At 36.6% G+C, this 26561-nt stretch overlaps 1 long non-coding RNA gene across 1 annotated transcript; it reads right to left on the bottom strand.

Moving 5' to 3' along the window:
* Window positions 1-6149: 6149 nt before the first annotated feature.
* On the bottom strand, window positions 6150-6875 carry LOC133029946 (uncharacterized). The gene is made up of 2 exons (XR_009683874.1): window positions 6738-6875; window positions 6150-6522 (listed from the first exon to the last, which is right to left on the bottom strand). It is a non-coding gene; the product is annotated as an uncharacterized LOC133029946 (long non-coding RNA).
* Between the last annotated feature and the right edge of the window lie 19686 nt (window positions 6876-26561).

Here is a 26561-nt window from a genome sequence, read left to right as displayed (position 1 = left end):
AGTAATAACCACTTACAGTACAGTGAGTCGAGCTCGTCTCATGGCGGTGAACTTTACATGTTAGGGCTAACCACATTCTTTAGGACCGTATTGCTCTGATACCATATTGTAACACCCCGATTTCCCGAGATGTCACATAGGATAGTCCGTATAAAACAATTTAATAAGATAAAGACAAACAAATACTTCTTTATTGAAAAATATCCAAGCATGAGATCTCATTGTTTAAAACAAAATTCTTTTAGTACTGTAAACTTAAATAAGAACTAGTTAAGTCAAAATAATAGTTCCAAAATGTTTAGCAGTTAAAAACATTAAAAGCAAAATACTGTGCCAGCCCCCTAACATGCGGTCCACGCCTCGAGCTCTTCATTCTCACTGCTTAGCCTTACCCTTACCTGCACACAGAGTACCCGTGAGCTAACGCCCAGTAAGAAGAGCTATGTAGGACATAACCCTCCTAACTAGTTACTTGACATAATTTGCTCTTTAATATTAATCAACAGTAATTCACATTCCATAAATATATCCACAACGCATGTTGTTCTCACATGCACACATCAAGTCTCATACCGCACATTATACTCACATACGATAATCAACTATTCTCTCACGTTGATCAGACATGAGGTAACCTACCCTGCCTTGTGTTATTCTCACACTTGGCATCCAACAGGGCAATTAATTACCATAAGTTGTACTCACCCATGATAATATTATAACCTGCAAGTGTTATGCTCACACAAGCAGCAAGACCCTAATATTATTCTCATGCTAACGATGCTCACAAAATATAAGGAAATCACAACACAATCAAATTAAATAACAAACCAACCCAAGTTGTATGCATAACATACACCCTGTGTACAGATGTCCACTCTTCTTACCTCAGTTGCTAAGACCACACTTGCTACCTCGAGCACCTCAACGAATTTCCTTGTTGAGAACAAGATCCTAAACATTCATTAACACAATAATACACTCAAAATACATTCAAGTATGAATCTCTAAACTCATACAGAAACTTACGTAAAAATACGTAACACATAGGTCTATTTCACTTGCATGACACACCATACATAAGCATTTATTATTTTGATTCACACAAACATATTGCATGGACTCAAACAAACATTCTTAACGTAAAACATGAATTCATACAACACATTTTTACGTAAAATTTACTAAAATACTATTTATTATTATTAAAGTCCAAATAAATAGTTAATTAATCACCAATAATTATAATAAATACCTACAGCAACCAATAAATAATAAAACCTATTCCATTCGATATCATAGACTAGTAAATGGTATTTCAAAAATATATTTCACTATTTTAACAACACTTATCCATTTTTCATAATTAACTTAAGCATTAATTAAGTAAATTCATGAAAAATACCAAAATTGATTAAAAACCAAATCTAACTCTTCTAACACAGTTTATAATCTGTACTAAGTCATAAATAATTTTCTTTGAATTTTCTAAGCAACCTAGGTATTTTTCATAATTAAAATAAGAAATAACATCAATAATTCATGAAAAATACATAATCGCCTGAAAATTCAATCTACCAATTTTATAACAGTTTATATATCATAGTCCATAATATAAAATAAATCTAGATTTTTTTGAGCACCCTAAGTATTTTTCATAATTAATCTATGAATAATACTAAATAATTCACAATAATTCCAAATAAATTCAGAAAATTATGAAACTTCACCAAGCACCTTAGAATAAAATAAGGAATCAAAATATACAAAAATATCTAAGAAAAACACCCCAGAAACGGTCAGAACACGGTCGCCGGCGTTCTCGTCGGTTTCGTCGCCGGTAAAGTGTAACTTTGTATCCGATTGCTCTTGAAGCGTCCTTTCGATTGGGGAAGCTCTCCACAGTGCTCAGGACCTCAAAACAATCAAGAAAAGTGGTCCGAGAAGGCAGATCGGGGTTGTCTTCTTCGTTGGCGGTGTACCGTCTTTAATGGAGTCAAAATTTTAGATTTTTGTTTTGGACGTTAAAGCTTCGTTTTCTTACGTCAAAAACAATCCTTAGGGTCCCATGCACTCAAATATAACCTCCCTTGACCCAAGAACAAGCTTAAACACGTTCGAATTCGAGTCTGTAACTAAGCCGCACCTTTAAAGCTTCAAAAATGGCGAATCTTAAAACGACGACTTCCGCCCCTTATACCACGTTAAAAAGCTTCCTTAGGTCGTATATAAGTGATCCCAAACCCCCACGTTCACCCAGGTTTCACTCCGCTTGAAGAAACGAAAATTTTCGGTATCGTATACGCCGTATACGTGCTCTCTCTCTCTCTCGTTGGTTCTCTGTTTTGGGTGTACGAAAATAGAGCTTAAAACCTAATTTCTATCGTATTTAAACCCAAGCAAAGTATCGCATTGAACCGAAATGGAGCGATTCCCATTCCACCAAAATAGGCGTTCGGTTCGATTGAATCGTTCGTGTGTTAATAAGTCGTATATACAGTTAATAATAATAATAATAATAATAATAATAATAATAATAATAATAATAATAATAATAATACGTATAATAATAATAATAATAATAATAATAATAATAATAATAATACGTTAATAATGTTAATAATAATAATAATAATAATAATAATAATAATAATATACCCATATAACAATATCCAGACATATATATCTATTAGGCATTATGCACATGCCAATAAAATCAAATATTATATCATCATAAAGAAAAATCTCATACATATTTAAATCCATAAATATGTAAAATAATAACAAATACTCCCAACTAAATAAAATTACAAAATTACCCTTTCGGAGTTAGCGGATATTACAGTTACTTCCTGACTAACACAAAAGTAGTTGCCAAAAAGTAAAGAATCCAATATACGTAGAGTAGACATATAGAGAGGAATTTCACAATATCAAAGATTTTGTGATTCAGGAAATGTAATGGTAGAGGAAAGGTTGTATTGAGTACAACCTGTAAGGTCCTATTACGAAGAGAATACTACATACTACACTTGATCTGGATATCACGGTGTTGAGATTATTTGAAATGCACTTTTTGTTTTATATTAGTGCAAGTGGGAGTTTGCTGGGTTTTGTGCCTTAAATAAAACCCATTTCAATATAATCAGATTTACTAATTAATATAATATCATAAATCACTTTTATGTTGCATGGTTCACATGATTTATTTCATGATTATGTTTAATGTATAAATTCTATTAAGTCCATAACATATGTAAATATATGTATATATATTAGTTCATGATTATAGTGTCGTCAGCATAGTGGAATATAATCATGATTATATGTTCAAAAGTTTAATTCCCATGATTTATCAGTTCACTGGATTTAGACTGACATGATAATCATCAATAAGGTATACTTAACCTTGGATAAGTTTTATGTCCTTTCCAGGGCATTGGCAAGGTTTATCAGTATCGGATATCATAAACTTACCGTTATATATTTTTGAGTCAATATCAATGGTTGATCTTAGGTCTATGGATCTTAATCCTGATATGGTTAGGTTCAACTTAGTTGTATTATTTATGTTCTTCAAGTTGTTCGTGGATGCTAACTTATGGTTCTAGCAGATATTTACATCTTAGGAACATGGTAGTTCAATTGAGTGGGAGTGCTGATCATAGATATAAAATGTATAGCTTTTATAGGTATTTAGAAGTGAAACTATGATTTTCTTTGAGCTTGGCTTGATAGAGATAAATGATTGAGATCTCATTTAAATAATTATATTAGTTTACTGAAATATCATTTATAGGTAGCTAAGTGTTTTAAGGATAAAATACATTGAAAGGTAGAACGGTAAATTTGTCCCTATTCAGCGTAGATCATCTACATAGGATCTTTGACTATTAAGATTGTAACAATGGATTTTCAAAACAAATCTATACTGTGGTACATATGAAGCGTTCTATATAATTGAGAGTGTTATTCAATTCCAAATCTATAGTGGCGCAAGGCAAAATTAATAAGTTTGGGAATTTACTTGGTAAATTCTAGATCTACTTATTGAAAGCTCAGTTATATAGGCCCATGGTCCCCTCACTAGTTGAGATAATATTGCTTGCAGACTAAGTCAATTGATTTTAATTAATCAATTATAATTCTAAAATTAGAGTATGTCTTATTTAAAAATTTTCACTATGCAAAGGCTTAATTATGAAGAAAAGAGGTTTTGGGGTCAATTTGTTAATAAAGAGACTTTATGTGGTCTAATTAATAAATAGTATAAATGTAAATTTTATTTAAAATTAATTATAATTATTAAATAAATAGTTTTGGCATTTATTGGATTGAATTGGAGAATATGGTATTATTGAAAGAAGAATAAGTTGTTGAAAAAGTGGCAAAATTGTAACTAGAGATTGGCACTTTAAGTGGTCGGCCCTAGTGTTATTTTTGCCCAATCTTTTATTCTTTTTTAATCCATATAATTCAGCCCTAAACCCTAGTTGAAGCACTACAAAAGGAACATGATGCTCTCATCTCATCCTCTGGTCAACTTGACTATTCAACCAACCTAGATGAGAGAGTTCCTTCCTTAGTGATTTCAGCCTTCTTCATTGTTCTTCCATATTCGAAACCCTTAGTGAAAGAGTGCCATGCCCACAAATAGCAAATCAAGTACTCAATCATAGTGAGTAAGACAGTGATAACCAAACCCGAAGGAGAGAAAGAGATCCAGGTTCAAATCTTGATAATTCTATGCTACAGAAAGTCATCAAGGGCTAGAGATCTTGAATGGAAGGAGTCATTATATTCTGCTACAATCAATGTAAGGTTTTCTTAAACCCTTATGTGTTTATTTCATTGTTTAAGAGAATTCATATTTACGATGTTATTTCAACATACTTGTTAGTAAATCTAGATCCTGGTAAAATATTCCCAACATTATCATGGTAGGTGGCCAGCTCTAGGGTTTCACCCTATAAAGCTTGCCGGTTCATGCTTGGGTTTGGTGACCCTGGCCAGTTCTTGACTAAGTCATGGGACCCGAGTTGACAATTTCAAGGCTCGAGAACCCTGGCCGGCTTGGGCCTTGGTTCCAAGCGGGTGGCCAGCTTTCTGTCCTCTATTGACTTTAGCAAGAATCCTGTCATGGCCTTGTAGGCATATACAACCTTAGTCTCATGCGTTGTTTCCTTAGAAACTCTCTATGAAACTTAATGGTGAGTCTATTATAGTCGAATGTTCAACTTAAGACTCAACATTTGTCCAAGTTGTTACACTTGAGACTTGTACTTTGCTAATACCCAGTCTTGTACAATGACATGATATGGAAAGTACTGTTGGGTGCGGTTGTCCAGAGTTTTATGTATGGCTTGGAACCTGCAAGGAACTGTGCCTTTTGGCTTGGAATTTGCCACGAACTGTGCCTTAGCCTTAGCTCGGTACGTGATTCCTATAGGAACTCTATCTGGTTCTTCTCGGCCTATATGGTTCTTGCAGGGCCTTGGCGTTATGCATGTGAAGCGATCTTTTATTCATATTTGATCTCAAGCACTACTAGAAAATCGGGTTTTAGTGACACACATTGAGTAACTCTAAAAGTGTATAGTGACACTTCAATGCGCGTCACTAATGAGGGTGACTGGAAAAACAACTTTTAATGAAACTTCACACGTGTCATTGAAACCTTTTGCATTCATTTTCCGCGTGTCACTATAGGCGTATAGAGTCAGATTTTGTCAGACTGAAAAGGTAACAGCCACACACATGAAGTGTCACTATATCATTTTTTTTCTTTTTTAATAATATTTTCAGAGATATAGTGACACACAAAAAGTGTCACTATATTAAATATTTTTCTAAAAAAATAATATTTAATTTGATTTAATTTAAATTTTATATATTATAAATAGTAATTTATATTAATTATATATAAATACAACTAAATATAACAATAATAATTTTAATTAACTAAATATAAAATATAATCATATTCAATATAAAAAGAGTATCTAATTTTTATTTTTTAATAAAATAATAAACTTCAATAAAAAATATATTAGTAACAAAAAAAAATTAAAATAATATATCAAAAAATTAAACTTAAACACACACTAGAACTTTACAAAAGCTTTACAAATAAATTTCAAATACAAACATTAATAGCCCAAATCAGATCAATGATTCAATAACAACAATACAAAATTTTAAACAGAATATTAAATCTGAGTTTAGGCATAAATTTTAATAAACAAAAATTACACAAACAATACTAGATTATGAACAAAACATAAGAAAAAAAAAGACTAAAAAATATCCAGATTCACTCCTCGCTTGAACAAGGTGGCTCTCCCCGCTTCAGAGAGAACTTTCGCTTTCCAGCTCGCTAATTTTGAATCGAGAAGACCAAAACTTGTCACTGGATTTCCGTCTTAAGGTGTTGGTCATTTCCTTGTCTAAGTTGAAAATTCAAACCCCTGATGCTGTTGCTCTCAACATCTTCTTTGGGCATCTCTTTTTCACATTCTTCATCTACAAAAACCTCAATGTAATTACTACCTACTACAGTTCCTGGTTTTTGAGGAACCTTGTATGCTTTCCACTTGCTAGGATTATCATTATTCTCTTGGTTTCTCTCTAGTCGAGATCCAAGACTCTACCAAGAAGAAGCTGCCTCCGTCTTTGGTATATCAACAGCAACACTTTGTATATGTTAACAAGAAAAGAAGAAGAAGAATGACCCCTACCTGTGGTCCTTATTCTGTTTTCTCCTGTAGAGAGGACAGTGCCAAAGCTTCGGAGTGACAAGTTTTTTTTCGTAGAGTCACCGACATTAGGTTTTTGTCTTCTCATTAATCCCTGTACTGGAGAGAAGAGGCAGAGACGCTGATTGTCCGACTGGAATTTTGGGAGAGGAAAATCTCAAATTAGTGGAGCCATGGACGCCAATCGCTGGAGGACGCCATTACCTGGAGGTGACCTGCTCGCCATTCGCTGGAGAAGAAGAGAGGCGGTCGAGAGGGAGAAGAAAGAGAAACGTTTTGTCTTCTAATAGATTGTGTAAACCCCAATTAATATCCACCTTTTATTTTTTTTTATTTATTTATTTATTAAATATATTATTTTACAGCTATTTACCTTTCCAAAAAAATTACACCTGTTTTTATTTTTATTATTGTTTTTTTTTAAAAAAAAAATATGATTATGATATAGTGACATGCTAAGTGTGTCGGCATATGCTTATCCAATCGCTTTTAGCGTGTCACTATATGTCAATATTTTTCAAATAAATAAAATTTGAAATTTTTTGACTTTTAATCTTTAGTGACACTCTATATTTATAGTGACGCACATTATAGGAGACTAACACTAAACATTTAGAGTTGAATTGTGCATGTCACTAAAAATCACTCCTAACTCTTTAGTGACCCACATTTTTGTGTGTGTCACTAAATCATGTCACTAAAAGGCTAAATTGTAGTAGTGAAGGCTTTCATGTTCTTGATTTTGGCCTATAGGCACTCAGTTTTTGAACACTACTATTATTTAGCCTTAAAGCCTTTTACTATGGACGTATGATCGTTCTGGCTATCTTCTTATGGCCTTGACATGTAAGTATCTGAATTTACTTTTCTTTATGTAAAGCCGAAGTATGCCTGCACTTGACTTAGAGAAAGTCTTAGTAGCTTATTCTAAGCGTTAAAATTGCTCTGCATTAGTTCTTCATGCTAGTTTGATCCATTGTATAGTGTAGGTGCCCACCAAGTGAGCACGAAGACTTACGGTCTCTTAGTCACTTGCAATTGACCAAGTTTCATAGACATTGCATGGGAATATTCTTGGGGTGCTATCTAATGTACGCATGTGGAACTCCAAAGGATAACTTTAAGAAGTTATCTTTGTTAGCAAGTGATTTAGACACAGTCGATCTTACGTGTAACAAAATCTTATAGCTTTGTGTCGCTTTTGAAATCATGTTGTGGCTACCCTTGCGTGGCTTACCACGCAACGACCATCACTGAAGAGTGACGGGAAGCCATGCTAAAAAGCAATGGGTACTAACTCTTTTATATTTTGCTACCATTGCAGGGCTTACCGTGCAAAGACGATCACTGATGAGTGATGCGATGCCATCCGTGAAGAGCGATGGGTACTAGCTCTTTTATGGGTCCCTGCATGGAAAAATGTTAGAGGAACTAATATACAAATTGGCTAATGAGAGCACTTACCGAGATGTTCTCTATTCTAGTATTTTGGTAATAGAGCCAACTCCAAGTTCTCGTTGTACTCGCCTTGCTTGTATGCACCTTTATTGTTATCTTGTAACTTGGAGCAGACCTTTTTAGTAGGGTCCAATCATGCTTGTTGTAGGATCTTTGTTTCCAAGGAATACTCTTCAAGGAGTAAGTCTTTTACGAAGAATTTTTTTCCTCAATTTGTGTTTTGAAGGGCCTCGTTAGTCTTTGTGGGCAGACATGCTGCTTTGAGTTAGCTTGGTCTCTTCTTCTTTCCCTTTCGTCAAGGGATCCTGCTAGCAAGATGTGTTTTACCTCTTGGTCACTGTAGATCAGAAGTATGAGAGCAGACTGCAGGTGGATCTGGCTAGACAGGGTACAGACCAGGTGGCCAGCGACATTGAGGGAGCATTGCCTAGCTCGTTGAATGAGGCTTTGGCCGATCAGGCTGTGGAGGTATTGGCTGGCTAGGTTGTTGATTTTATGGTCGGCCAGCCTATTGTGGCCAAGGTCGGACAACCTTTTGGAGGCTAGGTCAATGCTACAGTTTAATCCCATCTATACTTGATTGGCTTTGCCCCTAACATGATTATCGTAGAGCCTTTGTGCACTCCTTTCAATAGCTTTTTAGCTTTTTTCTTGGTAATGCTTTTTAGAGGTTGTATTGGGATACCACGTATATGTGTTATGTTGTCCAAGATTGGACACCCTGCAGCCATCCCCCGAATCCTTACTTTCTGCCATGGTTTTTATTTGGAAGTATGCTGCTATAGGTGTATCCATGTTGGTTATCCAGCATGTTCGTTCCTTTTGAAACAAAGATGCTTAGTTCTTTGAAGAACTAAGGGGTTACCAAGTCTACCTTGGTTGTCAAGGCACAGTTGGCTAGTCGAGCGAGTGCGTCGGCTATTATGTGAGCTTCGGGGACTTCATTTTAGTATAGCCTTTGAGCTGACTTAACAAGTCTTAATATTAGCTCAAGTAGGTCATCATCTTTTGCATTAAGCTGCATGTTAACCCAGAGCATGATGTACGACTAGTTAAGAGTCGTGGTGTATGTCTAGGTGTTCACCCGCGCTTTGTGTGCTAGCTTGAGTCCAATAATTAGAGTAACTTATTCAGCCTCATTGTTAGAAGCTTTGAGTCTGACCTTTAGTAATCGCTCGTAGGTTGTTTTAGGGCTAGGCCTACATTGGGCAAGTGGTAAATGCACCTCCTAGGTTGAGCAGTTTTGCTCTTGCTCTCGCTTCTTCGCTGGCTTTACTTTTCTCCCAAACATTGAGAGATTTGGGGAGATATGCTTCTACATTTAGCCATGAAGTTTGCAAGATCTTGGCCTTTGTTGGCCATGCTTGGTTGACAGGTGGCCTTATATTGTGCGAGCCTCGGTTGTCTACTTGAGTGGTCGACCAGGTGCTACAAGTTTTGGTGACACCTATCACCGTGGCTTGTTGGCATACATTGCATCGGGAGTTTTGGTAGGAGAGTGAACCATGCACACTTCTCCTCATTCTCCCTTACACTTCATGGCATAAGGAAATCGTTGAATTTCCCTTTTTTTTCCATCGCGTTAGTCAGAGCCATCGTTGCTGTACTTGCCTCCAATATTCCTATTGTTGGAGAATTGATAGAGATCATCTGTGCTGGTTGGTACATCTAACAGCACTTGAGGCAATATTATGCCCTGTGTCTATTTAGCATTAACTTGCCCTCTTGTCTGCGCTTTCTGGACAACTTCTTCAAACTTTATGAAGTCATCAGCTCTCTCAAGGAACTCCTTCATGTTGTTTGTTAAGATCCTTCTGATATATTTCCATAATTCACTCAATGGTAGGATTCCTCTAAGTACGGTCGTATATCGGCCTTCTTCTATCGTGCTTTTGACGTTGGTGGCCTCAGCCATGAACCTTTGAATGTAGTCTTTCAAAGCTTCATCTTGTCTTTGCTTTATTTTGAAAGATCCTCCAGTCGTGAAGGTATTTGTCTTGAAGTAGAGAACTGAATGTAGAACTCCGGGGAGAATTCTTCCCAAGAATTAAATCTTCCTGAGGCCAACTTGAAATACCATTGTTGGGCTATTTCAACTAGGGTAGCTGGAAAGATTCAACATCGCACATCGCCAAATACTTGCTGGAGATCTACATGGATCTCAAAGTCTTTTAGGTGTGCTGGGGGATCTTATTTTCCCATGTCATCTTCCAAGTTGGCATATTGAATTTGGGCGCAGGCAAGGCATTGATGTATGTTTAGAAAGGTTAGCCCCTCGACCTATCTAGCTCGAGGTCTAATAGTTTTTGGCCAGTCAAGCCCTTGATCATGTCTCTTATTTGATCCAACAGTGCTTGCACAAAAGAATCTATTGTTGTAGGGGCCTGGTTGATTGGCCCTAATTAATTAAGCTGCAAACCTAGATTGGCCAGAGCCTAGCCGACCATAGCTTGGGAAAGGATACGTTCAAGGCCAGCCAGCCCTGAGTCTGGCAGTAGTCCATGGCTGGCCAGGCCCCCAGCCCTGTACTGGGTAGGGCCTAGCCGCCCAATCTTCCTTCACTGGCTAATTGAGCCTGTCCATTGACACAGAGTAGATCACACCAATTGTTGGCGATTGGTGGATCTAAATGTATAAAGTTATTGTATTCACTCCTCAGGTTGTTATTATCATGGATGCTTCCACCCATTCTCGAGCCTAACTAGTTAAATATTAGCCTTTGGGTGACTCGCTCTTGAATGTTCCAAGATGGGAATTCACCTTGCTGGTCAGCCAAAGGTGCACTTCTAAGGTGCTGGACGACCATGGGTGTCACAATTGGGGATGTTGTAGTGCAAGAAATTCCTTTCTAGCCCCCAGGCCAATTGCTACAAGAGTTTGGCTATTCTCACCAATGGATCTTTGTTGTAAGGCTTGTCCTCCTTCATGTCGGGGAAGGTTTGTCCTAGTTCTAGTAGAACTATGTTGGATAGTTTGTTTGTAGACCCTCCCTGATCTTTCGATTAGCCTCCCTTGGAGTGGATCTCTTATGAGATCCTGACCTCTTCTTGCAATTCTTTCGTGGAACTGCCTTATTAAGTCGCTACCTTCTCTCTTACAATGATCTAATTTTGCCTGATAAGATCGAAGGATGTACTCTTGGTCATCCATCTCTCAAAAATTTACATCTCTATTGTACGAGTGCATCGCAACAAACAGCGCATGGTTCTTCAACTTAGCTGACTTGATAAATATCCTCTCTAAGTCTAGCTAACTTGAGATCTTCCCCCAAGTCTACATGGGGCTCGCCTTGGTCTCGTGTCTCAAGCATAGTACTGGGGATGAGGTCCAAATGTTGTTCTTGGGGATTGTTCCCCAAGGGTCCTTCCTTCAGTGGAAGGCGCCTGTGGAGGGTCCTCCCTTGGAGGCAATGGCTAATTGTTTAGATCCACCGAGATGTTTCTGTTATCCTGGCCAACTATAGGGGCCAGATTCATGGTGCCTACTGAGATGGCAGGAATGTCCACATCTGCAGTGTTCATGGAAATTCCAGTTATGGCTGGAACATGGACATCAGGATCTACAATCAGGGGGTCTTGAGGAAGAGCTAATGATGTAGATGGTGAAACTGGAGTTCTCCTCGTGTTAACCGTGGTATTTGATCAGTTATGGTACCAATTCGCTCTCAATGAAAGCACCAAACTGTTGACCTCAGAAATGTGCCAACTGATAGCAGACTCGAATTAATACCGATGCTTGCCACGTCTTACTCAATTAGAGTTAGAAAGTAAAAGAACACAAGGATTTTTATAGAGGTTCGACCCCCTAAGTTTGTGGGTAATGACCTACTCCCCTTTTAGTTGTATTGATACCGAGAGATAATACTATTCAAATCACTATAAGTGTGATCTGATATAGCTCTCTTAAGGTTACAAAGCATGAACCAGCAGGCAGGTCTCTAATGAGAGAGAAATGAAGCCTTGGAGGCATGTGAAAGAGAGGGAGAGAAAGCCATTTAGGCGTGTATAAGAGAGAGAAGAGGATTAGGGTTTCAAACTTAGAGCTTTATGGCTTAAAATGAGACTTAGGGTTTTAGGGTTGAGTTAAGGTTCTTTATATAGGAGAGCTTAAATCCTAACTAGTAAATAAAATAAGAGATATTTACATATTAAATTAATAAATACAAATGACCAAATTTCCCCTTAAAAGTAGATATTTTTGTAGCATCTTAGTAAACTTTGAAGGCCCAACTTGTAGCTTGGCTTGCTGTCCACGAATGAAGGTTTCACATTAATGTCTTACAAGGGAGAAGCTGGTCGGCCATACACCTGCAGGATACAGGCTGGCTGGCCATACAAAGTCTGTAGGTTGAGGTCGGGCCGGCCATGCTCCTGCTAGGATCTGGCAGGACATGTTCCTACCAGGATCTGGCTGGTGGAGGTGACCAGCCTTTGAAGATGAAGGCTAACCATTGGAGGTGGAGGCTAGCCTTTGGAGATGGAGGCCAGCCTTTGCACACCTTTTCCTTGCAGAGGCTAGTCTCCCTTGGTCGAACGGAAGTTCACTTAGTCTAAAAGTCACGTTTTGTTTAGCCAGCTTATGCTGAAACCCTGGCCAACCACACAAGCTCACTTGGTCGGCCTATAGACTCCCCTTGGCCAGCCACGCATGTTGGTACAACTACTTGATGGCTCGCTTAACTCTTTTTGCTTGTTGCTTGATGGTTTTGCCATACCTTGTAAGGAGACTTTATTTTGCTATCGGCAAGGTTGTATTCCACGCATACTCTATCCTTGCTTACGTGGAAATGTCACGTCAGATGGAAAAAAATTTGGGATAATAGGATGCAATTAGAGAGGAAAAAAATTAGCAAAAGAGACGTAGAAGACTTTTCAACAACGTTTTTTGACGATTTCTTTTCTTCTACTTTCTTCTTATGTTCTTATTTGATCTGTGTCAATCTCTTATAATTGTAACGCCCTATCCCACAGGGACGCCACGTGTGAGCTTTTTATAAAACTACTCTTTTACTAATTTATATAAATATACGAAAAGTGTGGCTAATTAAAAATTTATAGTCAAAACAAACACAATGTAATATCTTGTCCACTGGGTCGTGGCACCACGACTGATATGTACACTGCTGCAAAGACCTCAAACTCATGGTTGCTCAACCTTTCCCTTCCCTTTATCTGTACCATTTAGCAACCGTGAGTAACGTAGACTCAGCAAGAAAAGTGATTAAATCCATAAATAATATGAAATCCAATTAATAACACCATAATAGAATGTACGCAAATATAACACATCACACACTAACATGCTTATACATTTTCATATTATTAATCGCACAATCTCAGTGCTTCATAAAGCATCCTTACAACTCATTATCCACAATCTACGTATGTCACTATCATTTCCCAATACAGCGAATGATAAGGAAAAACCTAACTGAAGATTCTGGAGTAATTACTCAAAACGGTAATGATCGTTTCCAACCATCGGTTATAACCGAGGCATAACAAACACATAAACATGATCTCAATTATAACCGAGACTATAACAATCATAATTGTTAATCACTTAACCGTAAGTGGTGCGTATCACTTTTCTTACCTCAGTCCAGAAATCAGGTGTGCGGGCCGACCTGAGTGGAAACAGAGCTGGGCGATCCCAGTCCAATGTCACGACAACCAGAATTCAATAAATGCCTTAAACCAAAACTCGGGGAACAAACCCTATTTCCAAAACCGAACAAAACTTAACCTCCAACAACCTGAAAATAGGCTAAACAACACATAAACAACCTAAATCAGATACTAGGTACCATCTCGAGCCAAAACAGAACTCGAAGAAAACCTCGGTAATTCCCCCTGCAGGAAAACCAGTCGACCAGTTCTGGTCACCAGAACCAACCGGTCGAACGGTTTCGGCAGACCAGAAAACCTTGGGTTTTCTTCCCCAAACTCAAACCAACACCTAACCAATCCTGTCCAATAGCTCCAAAAAAGTTTATAAACATACTAACAAGGTATACGATTCATCAATTCACAACAATTCTTCAAATTTCACTATATACCATGTTTAAACCTAAATTGGATCTTAAAACCCAATTTTTCTTAACTCCACTCATAACAGCCAGACATCTAAACAAATTGAAACTTAACTAACCTTAAAATCAACATCACAACAAACCCTAAACTTAGTCTAAGCATATAGCCCCGAAACCCTAGAAAATTAAACCAAAACAAACCTTATACTTATGTAATTCAAGGGAAAAGTTTCAAGATCTTATCTTGATGCTTAAACAGCTTCTACCCCTTGCCAAATCAATCCAAAAGTTGAAGATTGAGCTAAAAGAATCCCTGGTTTGCAGCCTCTTAGGGGTTCGGGTAGCAAGAAGAAAGGAGGAAGGTAAGTGTGGTGACTTGTTTGTAACTTAATTCTAATCTATATCTTAGTTTTATAAAATAAACTTTAACTTCAGCCTCCAAACCATATAAGACAAAACCCACACCACTCAAATTGACCATTTTACCCTTCCTAAACCCTTAAACTTAAAATTAAATACTAGGGTATTTTGGTAATTTCTAACTAATTTGCGAAAACTGACAACCCAAAATTTTAAACTAGTCTTGTATACTTCCAATTCAATATATCTCTTATTGTCGTGACATTTTGACCACTCTGTCAAGTTCCCACGGTTGCCAGACCCAAAATCCTTTAATTTCAAAAAGAATACAATAAAATCTCTGCAATTAATAAATTATGATTTATTTAATCATTTATTAAATTCACACCAATTAATTTAAGTAAGATAATAATCTTACTTCATTACCAGAATAATTACATATTTAATAAAATATGCCCAATTAAGTACCATATTATTTTCTGGGATATTACAACTATCCCCTCCTTATAGAAATTTTGTCCTCAAAATTTACCTAAATAGCTCGGGATACTGCTCTCGCATCTGCGAATCTAACTCCCAAGTCACCTCTTCAACTTTACTGTTCTGCCACAGCTATTTAACTAGCAGAATTAGGGGTGTTCGCGGTGCGGTTGGTGCGGTTTTTAACCATTTTTTCAAACCAACCCGCACATGCGGTTTTTCCAATTTTCCAAACCGCATCCGTACCGCGATGCTAAAAAACTGCACCGCAAAAAATGATGTGGTGCGGTGCGGTTTTTGCGGTTTATGCGGTTTGAACTATTACAATTTTTTTTTTGAAATCATCATAAAATAATTAAACTATCATTAATGTAATTATTCCAAAACACTTAAGAAAATACAACAAACTTGAGACTAATAAAAGTTATAACAACAACAATAAGTCAATAATCTTTTTAAAGTGTCAACAACACACCTAAATCAAAATAACAAACTTGAAACTAATTAAATTCTAACAACAATATAAATGTACAACTAACATACTTACATCAATAGATTAAAAATAAAACAAACACAAACTTCCAACTCCAAATTTTAATACACATGTATGGGCTTGGGTTTGTTGCTAAGAAGAGAGGGTTGGTGAAGAGTTATGGATTTTGCCCTAAGATTTATAGGCTTGGGTTGGGCTCATATGTATTGGCTTAATATAATAAATATAAAAATTAAAATTTTGAAAGATGCGGTGCGGTGCGGTTTGAATCACGGTTTAATAATTCAAAACCGCAAACCGCACCGCACCGCGTGGTTTGGGAAAAATTCAAACCGCAACCGCACCGCGAAGAATTTCAAACCACATTTTTTTGCGGTGCGGGCGGTTTGAGCGGTTTAAGCGGTTTGATGTACACCCCTAAGCAGAATAGTCTTGTTTTGCAACACCTTTTCCTTCTGGTCCAGGATCTAAATTGGTTGTTCCTCATATGACAGATTAGTTTGAAGCTCGATATCTTCATAACTTAAAACATGAATCGTATTAGACATATAATTTTGTAGCATCGAAACGTGAAACACGTTATGAACCCCACATAGAGCAGGAGGTAAAGCTAGCTGATAAGCTACCTAACCAACTCTTTCAAGAATCTCAAACAGGCCAATAAATCACCTCTTTCCAAACCTCTAAATTCCCTTCATTGGGGACACCCGAAGGAAAACAAAATCCCTAACTTGGAATTCAATATCTCTACGCTTTGGATCAGCATAGCTCTTTGTCTACTTTGGGAGGCAAGCATACGAGCTCGAATCTTCTCAATAGCCTCACTCGTTCTTTGTACTAAGTCAGGTCCAAGATACCTACGTTCACCAGCTTCATCCAAGTGAATGGGCGAACGACATTTTCTTCCATAAAGTATCTTGTATGGTGCCATGCCAATAGTACTCTAATAATTATTGCTATAAGAAAACTCGATCAGAGGAAGATTCTTGTTCCAAGAACCTTCAAAATCCATCACACACGCTCTTAGCATATCCTCAAGTATCTGAATGGTCCTCTCAGACTGACCGTCAGTTTAAGGATAGAAGGCTGTACTAAACTTTAATTTGGTACCCATTGCTCGTTGCAGACTTTCCCGGCACTTGGACATAAACTTTGGATCTCGATCCGAAAGTATCAACTTTGGGGCACCATGAAGCCGAACTACCTCCTTGATGTATAGATTAGCATAAAGATCTACTGTATACGTTGTTCGCACTAGTAAAAAGTGTGTTGACTTTGTATATCAATCCACAATCACCCAAATAAAGTCACAGTACCCTATCATTTTGGGTAATCCCACCATAAAATCCATGGTGATGTCTTCCCACTTCCACTCGAGAATCTTTAGAGGCTGAAGAAAACCCGTCGGTCTTTGATGCTCTGCTTTAATTTGCGGTCAAGTTAGGCATTTCGACACATACTCAACAATGTCACTTTTCATACCTGGTCACCAGTACATGACCTTCACATCATGATACATTTTAGTTGTTCCTGGGTGTAAGGAGTGCGGTGTAGTATGAGACTCATCAAGAATCTCCTATTTGATATTTTTGTCGTCTGGTACACAAACCATGCTCTTATATCGTAATAACCCATCTGACAAAAGTGAAAATTCTTTTGTCGGTCTGACTTCTAACTTCTCTTTGTACCCCTATAGCTCAGAATCACTTTGCTGGGCCGATCTAATTCTTCCTAGTAAATCAGACTGTAGAGTGATGTTAGCAAGTTTTCCGACCACAAACTCAATTCCCGCTCTAGTCATATCTTCAGCCAACTCTGCTGAAATCTTCTTTAATTCATAGACTTGCCCTGGACCTTTTCAACTTAGAGCATCCGCTACCACATTTGTTGTTATAGGGTGGTAGAGAATCTCACAGTCATAATCTTTAACTAGTTCTAACCATCGACGTTGCCTCATATTTAAATCCTTCTGGGTGAAAAAGTATTACTCTTGTGGTTAGTGTAGATTTTGTACTTTTTGCCATACAGATAATGATGCCAAACTTTTAGTGCAAAAACGACTACTGCCAGTTCATTATCATGAGTAGGATACCGCTGCTCATACCCTTTCAGTTGGCTGGATGCATAAGTGTTATGGTGAGATTTCTCTCACCTAGAAACTCGAGACCAGACTCCTGTTTAGAGGACACGTGTATTCAGTTTTCCAAGAGAAACTGAGATGTCCATGGGAGACTCCTCGGGTTTAAACCTCGCCTGAGCTAGAATCAGCGAGATGATGCGAGCATAATTAAAGTCTGATCTCATAATTATAACTCGCATTATGTGGGACCAGAGAACGGATCCAACTCGCATGTATCAGGATATGTGCGAGTATCCTTTCTATACTCCTGCAGAAACATAGAGATCGATTCTCTATAATGCGAGCTGGTCCCAATGACCTAACAGCCTCGATAAACCAATATAGACTCGCGTGTCTAGGTTCTATCAGCTCATCATACGACGTCCATAAATGCGACTATATGAGAACGCAGACGTCCTAAACTTAATTAAATGTTAGGTCTATCTTAAGCCCGCGAGCTTACACTAGAATATGAACAGTCAACTCGCATATTAGAAGACGCATACGTTGCTGTATTTAGTGAATAGAAACTGTTATTCATTTATTGATGTTTACGTTTTTTAGTTTAATTACTGTAAATCAATGTGCAAACGGATTGACAATGAATGCAATCTTTGTATAACTAATTGGACACTTGCTTTGTATATAAAGGAGTGATCAACCATGAAATGGAACCTAACGAAACTCTTGCTGCAGTGGACTAAGCAGACCGTGATCTGACTGAACCACTATAATCCTTTGTCTTCTTATTATTTCCAGTTTCTGTTAAGTATTTACATTCCCAGCTCGAGTACTCGCCATTTTAGGTTGAATACTCACATTTTTCCTTCAAACAATTTCCTCTTATTATTAGTATTACTATATACTTTTGGTGTTGCGAATTTCGCTCGACAACAATAAGCAATCACTTTCCCAGACTACATGAGAACACAACCTAACCCCTATTTGGATGCATCATAATAAATGACAAACTTTTCACCACTGACTGGTAAAGTTAGCACAAGAGCGGTAATTAATCTTTGCTTCAATTCCTGGAAACTATTTTCACACTTATCAGTCCAAACAAACTTCTAGTTCTTTTCAGTCAGTTCTGCTAAGGGCATAGAAATCTAAGCAAAGCCCTCAACAAATCTTCTGTAATACCCTACTAATCCCAAGGAACATCTAGCCTCAGTTGCTGACTTAGGTCGAGGCCAGTCCCGTAGCGCTTCAATTTTCATTGAATCCACCGAGATATCATCTTTATTCACCCCATGCCTTAAAAAAACTCACTTGAGGCAACCAACATTTGCATTTCTTAAACTTAGCATATAATTTGTGCTCCCTAAGGCATTGCAACACCATCTAAAGATGTCTCTCGTGAGTCTCTTCCGAGTCGAAAAAGATTAGAATATCATCAATAAAGACAATAACAAAATCATCCAGAAAGTCTTTAAACACTCGATTCATCAAGTCCATAAATGTCGCCGGGCCGTTTGTTAATCCGAAGGACATTACTAAAAATTCATAGTGTCCATACCATGTACAAAAAGCTATCTTGGGAAAATCCTCTTCCTGAATCCTCAACTGGTGATAACCAGATCAAAGATCGATCTTGGAGAAGAGGGTCTTTCCCTGTAATTGGTAAAACAGATCATCTATCCTTGGGAGAGAATACTTGTTTTTCATTGTCAAATTATTTAACTCTCGGTAATCAATACACATCTGTAAAGTTTCGTCTTTCTTCTTTACGAACAAAACTGGTGCACCCCAAGGTGAGGTACTCGGTCTTGTAAATTTTAGATCCAACATTCCCTGTAGCTGAACCTTCAGTTTTTTTAGCTTTGCAACCAATTTATTGTTAACAATTGGAACTCCTCCGACATAGACAAGTCGGACGTTGAATTACGTGCTTATGAATAAACATTGTTACTTGCATGGAGGTCCTTGTCCAGTAATGCACATAAGGACGAAAAGAAAACTGAAGATATTAAGAATGATTCCTCCGACAATCCTACTACTTCAGGCTAAGTTGAAAAGGATAGAGAAAGTGATTCCACTTCATCAGATTATCTTTCATAATAGATTGAACCAGCAATAAGAACAATCCAAAAATAGTTAAGCAGACATGTTATTCAATGTCTTAATTGGGAACAGAAGGGACATTTTAAATCAAATTGTCTCAGACATTTCAACACTAAGAATAATGGTAATGCTTTAGTTTTTGAATCATGAGTTTTAGAGAATGACAAATCCATTTAGATTGTTGATTCTGGATCTACTAACTGTTGGAAATATTTTACCAGGATCTAGATTTACTACCAAGTATGTTTCATTAACATCCTAATATGAATTCTAAAACAATGAAATAAACACATATAAAGTTTAAGAAAACCTTACATTGGGTGCAGCGGAATATAATGACTCCTTCCATTCAGATCTCTAGCCCTTGATTCCTTTCTGTAGCAGAGCATAATCAAGATCTGAACCTAGATCTCTTTCTCTCCTTCCTTTGATGCTGATTCTCCTTCTTGATTGGATTCTACACAGTCTTCCACACTATGATTGAGATACCACTTGATGTGTGTGGGCACTACTCTATCACTAGGGTATTTCGAAATTGAAGAGAAGAAAAGAGAGGAGAAGTGGTGGCTAGAAAGTTTTCTCTAAAAGGAATGAGATGCTTAGTTTCCTGAAACCTTCACTTTGTATTTATAGAATGCCATCTAGGATTAGGTTAGACTTGTATGGCATTAAAATAATGAAAAATATAAATGGTAAATCCTATACAAAGTGGCCGGCCATATAAGGGAAATGGGCCTCACTTTGTAACTTTCCCATTTTGTCATTTTTCAATCCTATTTTCTCAAAAATGCCAATTTTCCAATTTAACCATTTAAATGTCAATTCTAATTATTTAATAACTAAAAATTAATTATTAAATAATATTGTCATTTAATATATTTATTAATTTAGACATATAAAGTCTCTTAATTAATAAATAAACCTAGAATCTCTTTTCTTTACAATTTCGCCCTTGCTTAGTGAAAATTCATAAACTAGACATAGTCTAACTTTAGAATTATAATTGATTAATCAAAATCAATTAACTGAGTCTTACAAGCAGTATGGTCTCAACTAGTATGGGGACCATGGGCCTATACAACGGAGCTTCCAATAAGTCGAACCGAATTTCCCAAGTAAATTCCCTAACTTATTAATTCCTTATTGAATCCACACTTAGAACTTGGAATTGCACTCCCAATCATATAGAACGCTCTATATGTTCCACGATATAGATACGCTATTAATTATCCATCGTTATAATCCTAATTTGATCAATGACCCTCTAATAGATGATCTACATTGAATAGGCACTAAATTACCGTTACACCTTCAATGTATTTTATCCTTAAAACACTTAGCTCCGTATAAATGATATTTCAGCGAAGTGAAATGAGATCTCAACCATTTATCTCTGTTTAGCCAAGCTCGAAGGATATCATCGTTTCACTTCTAAATTCCTATAGAAGTTATAGACTACATATTTATGTTAGCGCTCCCACTCAATTATACTATCATGTTCCCAAAATGTACGTATCACCCTGACCCAAAAGTAGGCTTAACTAACAAATCAAAGAACATGTATAGTACTCTTGAGATCGAACCTAATCATATCAGGATTAAGATCATGTGATCTAGGATCAACGGGTGATATTGAATTAAATAGATATTACGGTAAATTTTAATATATCTAATCAAAGTTCAATATCGGTCCCTTCCGATGTATACTCCATACATTTGATACTGGTAAACTTTGCCAATGCCCTGGAAAGGACATAACACTTATCCAAGGTGTAAGAATACCTATCGCTGATTATATCATGCCAGTCTAAATCCAGTGAACTGACAAATCAGGGAATAAACTTTCGAACATATAATTAAGATTATATCCCACTGTACTGACAACACTATAATCATTAACAAATTCATATGTTCTGGACTTAAATAGAATTCATACATTATATGTATATAATCATGAAATAAATCATGTGAACCATGCAACATAAAATGTTATTCTGATCTTTATTAATAAGTAAATCTGATTATATTGAAATGGGTTTTATTTAGGGCACAAAACCCAGCACTAACCATGTTTGTTGTTCATTGCAATTACTTGAAAACTATAATTATTTAAAAATTTGGAGATTTCAAACTTAAAGTTAGTTATGGCGAAATGGTATCGGTTAGAGCTAGAGGAAAAGCAAAACTCAAGTTTCAAAACAGAATTTTGAATTTACACAATATCTGTTTATTCCAAATTTTAGTGGAAACTTGATTTCTGTTTCATGTTTACAGTTGCAACAATGTAAATTGAATTTTTTGAGTTCTGGTTCTATCATTTCTCGAAATGACATTCAAATTTGTGTTGCATCTATGGAACAAGGGCCTTATGTGTTGGGTTTTATGCCCTAAATAAAACTCATTACAATCTGATTAGTTATCAATTTAGAAGTGAAGTATGATTACATGTATGTTACATGTTTATGGTTTAATACATATACTTGATATATGCACAAAATCAGTCAAATCCAGAACATATAGTTATTCACAATTACAGTATCGTCAATACAGTGGAATGTGATTGTGATTATATGATTCAAAAGATTTGGTCCCTGTTCATCAGTGTTTTGGATTTACACTGATGTGATAATCAGCGATGAAGTATACTTACACTTGGAGTAAGTGTTATGTTCTTTCCAGAACATTGGCAAAGTATACTGGTTTTGAATGCATGGAGTATGCATTGGACTGGACCGATATTGAACTTGGTTAAAGATATTGTAAACTTACCATTGTATCTTTCCAAGTCAATGTCAGAAGTTGATCTTAGATTAAGAGAATCTAAATCCTGATATGCTTAGGCTCAATCTCAGGAGTGCTATTCTTGTTCTTTGATTTATACGTTAAAGCCTACCTTTGGGTCAGGATAATACATATATTTTGGGAACATGATAGCATAACTGAATGGGAGTGCTAAACATAAATATGGAAATCTATAGCTTCTACTGGTGTATAGAAGTAAAGTGATGATTCCTTTTGAGCTTAGTTAAATAGAAGTAAATGGATGAGCTCTTGTTTCAGTGACTATATATTAGATCACTAAAATATCATTTACAGGTAACTAAGTGTTCAAATGGGAAAAATACATTGAGGGGTGTAAACGGTAAATTGGTCCCGTCTCGATGTAAATCATCTATATAGAGGATCTCTAAATCACATTAAGATTATAACAATGGTTAAATGAGATAGCATATTGATATCGTGAAACATATGATATGCTCTATATAAGTCTGAGAGTGCAATTCCAAGTTCTAAGAGTGGATTCAACGAGGAATTAATAAGTTAGGGATTTACTTGGTAAATCGGTTCAACTTATTGGAAGCTCAGAATATAGATCCATGGTCCCCATTCTAGTTGAGACTATACTGTTTGTAAGACTCTATAATTGATTTTTGATTAATCAATTATAATTCTAAAAGTTAGACTATGTCTAATTTGTGAACACAGTTTAGGGATGAAATTGTAAATAAAAGGGTTTCTAGGTTTAATTATTAATTATGAGACTTTGCATGTCTAAATTAATAATTAATTTTAAATGGAAATATTATTTAATAATCTATTTTAGTTATTAAATAATTAGTTTTGGCATTTAAATGATTAGAATTGGAAAAATGGCATTTTTTGAAGAAATAGAAATAAAATTGAGGAAACTGCAAAATCCATGTGAGGCCCATACACACCATGGCCGGCCACATGATTGCATGTTTCCCAATTATTATTTTCAATTTAATTTGCCATATAATTGCTAATCAAAGCCTAGCCTAAATAGGAAAGAGGTGAATCACACTAAATAAGGCAGTTATTCATTTACACAGTAAAAGAGGAAACTGTTTATTTGGAAAGTTGTGGTCTTCCCTTTTCCTATTTATAGCCGCCCCTCTCTACTCTTCTTGTACATGAGAAAACTTTGCTTTGCATAGTGTGTCACACGAAATCAAGAGAGAAAACAAGGGAGAAATTTCGAAATTCCTAGTGAGAGAGAAGTGCCCACACACATCATTCAGTACCTCATTATAGTTTGGAAGACTGTGAAGGATCACATCCAACTGAAGAACTTTCGGGCTCAGATCTTAATTATACTCTGCTACAGACAGGAATCAAGGGTTAGAGATCTGAGTGGAAGGAGACATTAATTCCGCTGCAATCACTGTAAGTTATTCTTAACTTTTATGTGTTTAGTTCATCATTTTAGAAGTTCAATATTAGGTTGTTAAATCAACATACTTGTAAGTAGATCTAAGATCCTGGATAAATATAATAGCAACATTATGTTCTTAGACCAAATGAACCATTTGCGCTTAATAATGAACTATTTAAGGTAGCTAAACCTAAAAACCAAAAAAAGTAAAAGATCGATAATGAAGACGAAAAATATCTATAGCACTTACGTCTTGGTCATATAGGCTATGATAGACTTCACAGGTTAACCAAAGGTGGTCCATTAAAAAATGTCACCTTAGGTGAATTACTAGTTTGTGAATCTTGCCTAGAAGGAAAAATGACAAAACGTTCTTTCTCTACAAAGGGATAGCGTGCCAAAGAACCACTAGGAATAGTGCATTCAGATCTTTGTGGACCACTAAATGTCAAAGCTAGAGGTTGTTATGAGTACTTTGTCACTTTCATCGATGATTACTCTAGATATGGTCATATTTACCTCATGCATAAGAAATGTGAAATGTTTGAAAAGTTTCAGGAATTTCTAGCATTGGTTCAAAACTAATTTGGTAAAACTTTAACGATCTTACAAACTGATAAGGGTGGAGAATATATGGATATGCATTTCAAAGATCATTTAACTGAACTTGGGATTGATTTCCAACTGACTGTCCCAAGCACTCCATAGTAAAATGGAGTTGTAGAAAGAAGAAATCGCACGCTTTTGGAAATGGTTAGGTCTATGCTTAGCTACTCAACTCTACCCACGTCCTTCTAGGGATATGCTATTTAGATGGCAACTGACATTTTAAATGTTGTTCCATCTAAATGAGTCCCTTAAACACCTTTAGAAATTTGGAATGGTAGTACACCAGTTTACACCATTATAGAATTCGGGGGGTGCCCTCCTCATGTCTTAAGAAAGAAAGATGGCAAACTAGAAAAGCGAACTGAAGTTTTCATGTTAGTTGGTAACTCTAAGGAGACTAGGGGTGGACTATTTTATAGTCGCAAGGATGATAAAGTGTTTGTTTCTACAAATGCCAATTTCCTTAAAGATGACTATATTAAAAATTTCAAGTCGCAAAGCAAAGTAGTATTGGAAGAAATACTTTCAAATATAACTCCAAATAATGCTCCATCGTCTTCTACTCAAGTAGACGATTATTATACCCAAAATTTGGCTACCATCTCAATAGAGGACACATGTCAAGATAAAGGGAATGTAAATCGATGAAATTGCTTTTATGGAATAACTCATTAATTACGTAAGTATCAGAGTATATTTATAACCTGCTGACTGTAAGGTCTTAGGCAAGGAATCAATGTACAAACTGCCACTTAGTATATTAGCGAGAAACCATATGCGAATAGTGAGACATTAAGGACAGTACACATTGAAAGACAAAAGTGACATATATCAATTGCGAAAGTCCTTAGAGTACAAACTAAGTGCAATTGTCATTTCGGCTCGAAACCAAGTAAGCGAGGTGCCCATCTCGCTATGGGAAGACTTCCTATAACTTCATCCAGTTAGCGTTAGCAAGCCTTACAACCCTCGCGAGCCAAAAGATAACATTCAAATGAACCTCGAAGACGTGCATCGACGACCTCAGAAGAAAAAATAGCCCCAGCTCGCTATTGAGATCACTGGAACCAAGTTTCTATCGAGATAACTCCAGGAAAAATAATTAAAGATGTGATTTAAAACACGATTATTTTGACCCAGTAAAAGCGGGAAAATCACAACTATATTATTTTCAAATCATAAACTACATTTATATTATGTGATATGTAATCAAATCCCATGATTTTAGGGATGATCATTGTAAACATATTATAGTCAACTTTGTAATTAACTGTCCACTATGTAATTATAAATAGTGACAAAGAAGATCAAAAAAAGGGATGAAAAAAACTCATACAAGGGGGGCCCTGAAAAATAATCAGAAATCTGAATAAGATTGACTCGTGGACTATGCAAAATTTTAACTGTAAAACCACGTAAAAAAACCCTATGTTCATATTTTTAATTCTACAGCTTTTATTTTTTCTGCGTGAAATCATTACTGTGAAGCTCAAATTTGGTTAACGAAAATTTGCGTTAACAGTTTGGTGCTTTCATTGAGAGCCTCTGTGAAAAATCTCAGAAAAAACCCTCCCTTCTTTTGAAGAAAAACCACCTCCTTCATGGCCAAAAATCCAGAAAATGTTAACACCCCACATGAGGAAACCAATCATCGTTCTGGGAAAGAGCCCATGGGCTCCAGAAGTTCTACCAACCCGCAGTCCAGAAGGACCACCCATTCCAGGAAGCTCAACCTAAGGGTGGCCCTAGTGCGCAGACAACACGCTCGAGGAAAACTCAGCGTGGGAGTGGTCAGAACCCCGCGACGAGGGATGAAGAGCTCAATCGTGGAGGTGCCCAGTCTATGGGAGAAAGAACTTATGAAACGGAAAATTGTCGCTTGAGACGCCGTTTGGAAAAGGTGCAGCATAGAAACACTGAGTTAGAACGTGATGCAGCCTCGGCCAGGGCGGCACAGGGGACAAATGCTCAAAATCAAGGCATACCTCGTGGCTCGTGCACTAGGAGACAAGAAA

Source organism: Cannabis sativa, chromosome 8 (genome assembly GCF_029168945.1).
Source record: "Cannabis sativa cultivar Pink pepper isolate KNU-18-1 chromosome 8, ASM2916894v1, whole genome shotgun sequence".
Lineage (NCBI taxonomy): Eukaryota > Viridiplantae > Streptophyta > Magnoliopsida > Rosales > Cannabaceae > Cannabis > Cannabis sativa.
This window is presented reverse-complemented; position numbering and strand designations above follow the sequence as displayed.